Source organism: Orcinus orca, chromosome 14 (assembly GCF_937001465.1).
Source record: "Orcinus orca chromosome 14, mOrcOrc1.1, whole genome shotgun sequence".
NCBI classification, from domain to species: Eukaryota; Metazoa; Chordata; class Mammalia; order Artiodactyla; family Delphinidae; genus Orcinus; species Orcinus orca.
Genome location: NC_064572.1, coordinates 85,012,710 through 85,017,429, shown reverse-complemented (window position 1 = coordinate 85,017,429; position 4,720 = coordinate 85,012,710). Strand labels below are relative to the sequence as shown.

The window sequence follows — 4,720 nt, the reverse complement described above, 5'->3', positions numbered from 1 at the left end:
CCTTGTGTTCAACCTAGAAGGCAGCCAGCACGAAAGCTAATTACAGTTACAGAACTCGGCGAGGCTAGTGTGCAAGAGCATTGATTGTGGAAAAGAGGGTGAAAGATACAGGGAGGGGAGAGAATCCAATTAGTGACAGAATTTGGAATCAGGGGTTCGGCTCCCTTTCTCACTGCTCTTTCCTCTCTACCGTCCGAGTCAGCTCACTGTGTGCTGGCGCTAAATCTGACCCAGTGGATGGAGTGATGGCCGCAGATGGCCCTTCTGGGATACAGGCTCAGGACCGGGAGTTTAACGTCCCCAGGAAGCTTGGCTCCTGAGCCGGTGCCTCCGCTTAGCATCATACATGATACGTAGCCTGTAGTGCATTTGCTGATGAAAGACGTTCAGATCAACAGGGCGCTAAGCCCGTTTCAGGGGAGGATGGCAGGTAAATCAAGGCAGGATGCTCCTCTGGATTCTGTGTTGAGCTGAATCTCTCAGGAGTGCCCCAGTCTGATTCACGGGCCACAGGCCTCAAATTCAACAGGAGAATCGATGACCATATGCAGACCTGCAACAGACACTGACTGGCTTCTTTCCTTCTTTCCTGGGCCACTAGGGCACCCTCCTGGGTCTTCCATGGAAGATCTTTAATCTCATACCTATCACCGTAACAGTCATGTCGCATGCTGTGATTGTGTGCACGCCCACATCCCAGGGGATCTGTGCTCCTTCAGGCACGGATGTTGTCTTTGGGGCCCTGGTGATTAGCCCCTGGGAAGTACCTGATAATCCCCTGCTGAATGTGCTACTGCATTTCCTGGGAAAACCCCTGGACCGAGGTGGGCCGAGCAGAGTTGGAATCTCAGCCATGGGATGGGAATCGGGAAGGAAGGACCGCACCTGTGCTCTGCTCCTTCCCAGCTGTGCACCTGTGGTCTGGTTGCTTGACTTCTCTGAGACTTGGTTTCTGCACCTGCCCCAGGACCCTTATGAGAGCTAAATGAGCAACTTTTGTGTTAGTTTTAATGGAGCGTCTTACTAAGCGGGATGAGCTTTGATGGGGTGACTTTCTCCCCTAGAGGTCTAGAGGGTGGGCTCTGAGTCAGACCCAGCCCACCTCCACGTTGTGTCTTTAACCCAGGGACTCACACTTTTCATGCTTCACCTCACCCTTCACACCCACCCCTTGTGGGGGTGTTGTGAGGATTAGATGAGCACCTTCTCTCCATTAAGCCCCCTGCTTGGCGCCTGGAATACCAATACCCAGTGTCAGTTATGCACCTAATTTATGCTCCAGGTACTTCTCATCAAATATCTGTTGGATCTCCCAGGTACCACTCTTCAGCAGTAAGAGAAATCATTTTTAAACATTTCCCTAAAATTGTCTTTAATGAAGAGTACTGCAGATTCATTGCTGAAAAGAAATGCAGCAAGAACAAGTGGCACCCCGCACAGGCAGACCACTGGTAAGACTTTATCACGTTCCCTTTGTATCGCTTTCTGTGTGTGTACAGTTTTATGTTATATGATTGGTATTGAAATAATTTGCTTTCTTACCTGGAAATTTCAGTTGTTTCTTTTTTATATTATAATCAGCACCTTTGCCATTTAAAAAATATCTTTTTCCTCACTTCTGATTATTTCCTTTGGATCTCTCCTCATCAGGGCACTGGTGACACCTCAGCTAGGGATGGTGAGAGCAGTTTTGTCCTGGGTATTTTAGTCTCCTTGAAGTTGTCTATGTCTAATCTACTAACCAGTATCAGCCCATGGCAGTTGCTCTAAGAATGCTCACTTATTTTTATTTAATTTTATTTTTTAATAAATTTATTTGTATATTTTTGGCTTCATTGGGTCTTCCCTGCTATGCCCGGGCTTTTTCTAGTTGCAGCGAGCGGGAGCTACTCTTCGTTGTGGTGCACGGCTTCTCATTGTGGTGGCTTCTCTTGTTGTGGAGCACGGGCTCCAGGAGCACGGGCTTTAGTAGTTGTGGCACGTGGGCTCAGTAGTTGTGGCGCACGGGCTTAGTTGCTCTGTGGCATGTGGGATCTTCCTGGACCAGGGCTCAAACCTGTGTCCCCTGCATTGGCAGGTGGATTCTTAACTACTGAGCCACCAGGGAAGTCCTCACTTATTGTTTTTTGAAATAGGCCCAGTCAATGCCATTATTATACATGTTGAACAGCCTCTGAGACCCAAGAGCTCTCATATGAGGTTTTCTCCTTTTTCATTTTTGCATCAAACAGGTTCTTCCAAGAGCCTGCTTACAAAGAAGACAAAAACAGAGCAATCCTCAGTCAAATGAAACAAATAGGAAAAGCTGAACAGTTTACATACGAAGAACAAAGGTTAAAAACTCACCAGACAAAAACCACACCGAACACTCATCCCATTTAATTTCCTGTTACATGCTCTGAGGAAGCTGAGAACACCAGGCCCCAAGGCAGCAGTGCTCTTGAGGCTGCAGTTCAGGCTCCCTCTATGTGACAGTTTCATGCACACACACCCACACATACCAATGACCCAGGCAGAAGTACACACGTGTGCACAGGTGGCCAGAGAACCACGGGGCAGGGTTGGGGGAGAATGGGGAAAGGAGGGGCCCGTCAAGGATATGCTATCAGCTGGAAACTGGGGACCCAGAGAACCCTTCTGCTGTAGGCTAAGCAAGAGTAAAAATTAAAACAAAGGCAGAACACAGGATAAACGTATGATGCTCAGAGGAGATGGACAGATGAAAAGGAAAAGATGCAGGGGGAGTTTCGGGAAAGCAGCCTCAGAAGCAGAAGTTTTTCTTCATTGGGAACTCAGATGATCAGAGGTCCTCTGTCTCCAGTGAAATACTGAGGCTGAAGGAACATGCCACAGCACGTTCCTTTGCATCCTGTGCTCTCTCTGAAGGCAGAGGGAAACCACAAGCACCCACCCTCTAGCCCTGCCCCCTGCCGCTCTTGAGGACTTTCCCCAGTACCTCCCCCAAAATGACATCCACATACACAAAGTTAGGCCTGGCAGAAAGCCAAGCATAGAAAGCCTCAGTAACTCTTCTTGGTGGAAGCAAAGCCAGAGAAGCCCATCACAGCTGCCACCTCACCTTCCTCCAATGTCAAGTCCTCCTCTGCCCTTCTTTTCTTCTCCTTCTGTTTCTCTTTCTCGTAGGCTTTGGCCTTTTCCTCCTCTTCTCTGAGTTCCTTTATCCTTCCCTCCAAATCATAATCCTTCTTCTTCTTTTCCATTTTCTTCTCGTTGACTTCAAAACATTTCTTCACCTGATCCAAAGTGGAATGTTCCACACGTGTAGACAAGCCCAGGTTTCACTGATGTTTCTTTCCGCTAATGTGATCCAGGAAGTTGATGGAGTCTTTCAGCACACCGTCACAGACATTGCAGTAGTATCTTCCCGTCTCAGACTGTGGGGTGGTCTTGGTAATGACAGTTGTCCTCCCGGGTTTGGATTCCAGGTCCACCTTGGAGTCCCTATGCCGGAGAAGCTCTCGCTTCCCTGGCCGCACTGGTTTTCCATCCTTCTTTTCTCTCTCTTCCGTGAGCCTCTTCTCGCGAGCTGTTCATATTCATCTTTGTCCCACTTTCAGCAAAAGTCCAAGTTTTTTGTCCCACTGCCGACGCCATCTTCACTGCCCCTCACTTATTTTTAAATCAATACTTATATCCTAATTTCAGGGGTTTTTCAGTCTCTCTGAGTCCAAGTTCATTCTTGAATCTACAGCGATTTTCTGACTCAGTTCCATAAACGCTGTAAATACATTTCTATTTTCTAGCTCTAGATGTTCCATTTTACTTATCTGTGCATTATTTAGGAGGGGTGGTTTCTTTTGTGATAAGGCTTTCTTCGAGACAATTTCTGCAACTATCCTGGCAGGCAGAGAGGTTGAATACGCCTCTCTGGTTTTTGTGAGGAGAGGGTATCTCTGTTGGACTCAGAAATGCCTGCAAGATTCTCTCCAGTGACTCCAAAGTTCCGTTATCTCTTCTTTTCCTCCCTTTTCTCCCATTGTCCATTTTCCATTACACCCCACACAAAGCATGTCGGGTAACAAATTGTATGTCCTTGGGCTCCATTACCGTGAGACGCCTGTAAGGGGAAATAGGGAAATTTATCGAGCTCCTACTAGGGGCATCCTCCTAGGCACTTCTCTGAGGTGTTTAAAATTTAATATTTATTCTAATCCTGTACGTGAGACAATCTCCTCCCACCCATTACTAAGTAAACTAAGCCTCCATGGTAGAGGCAGAGGGAGAGGCCAGATGGAGAATCCAGTTGTTCCCGATTCCCAGTAAGTCCTTGCCCTTCTGGCACTGTGATTCTTTGATCCATCCATGGATTCCTTGAGCCAGTGGGTTCCTCTCTTTGTCCAGCCTGGTGCAGGTGGGTTTCTGTCACTGGCAACCCCCAGAATCCTAACACACTGTATATATTTGACCTTCCACAAGACTTCCACTGTATATGTTTGATCTTCTCAAGAGCTCCTTGAGATTAGCTACTGGGTCCATTCTTACTCTCTGATCCCCAGCAGAAGAAGGAAGAACATCTTCTGAAACCAAAATGATCGATCGATTGAAAATTGAACAGAATCTTTGAAATCAGGATTATTTTGCAAATTTGGTCAAAATTTGGGCCACTTGGTCTTTTAATATAAAGTTCCTTTCAACATGAAAATTCCGTTAATTATAACCAAGGCATGAGTGTGTAAAAACTTGGAAATTCCCATCATGA

General features: G+C 46.9%; 1 pseudogene; it reads right to left on the bottom strand.

Annotated features, from left to right (window-relative positions):
- Nucleotides 1-2,986: 2,986 nt before the first annotated feature.
- Nucleotides 2,987-3,734, bottom strand: LOC101288294 (zinc finger matrin-type protein 2-like; annotated as a pseudogene).
- Nucleotides 3,735-4,720: the final 986 nt, after the last annotated feature.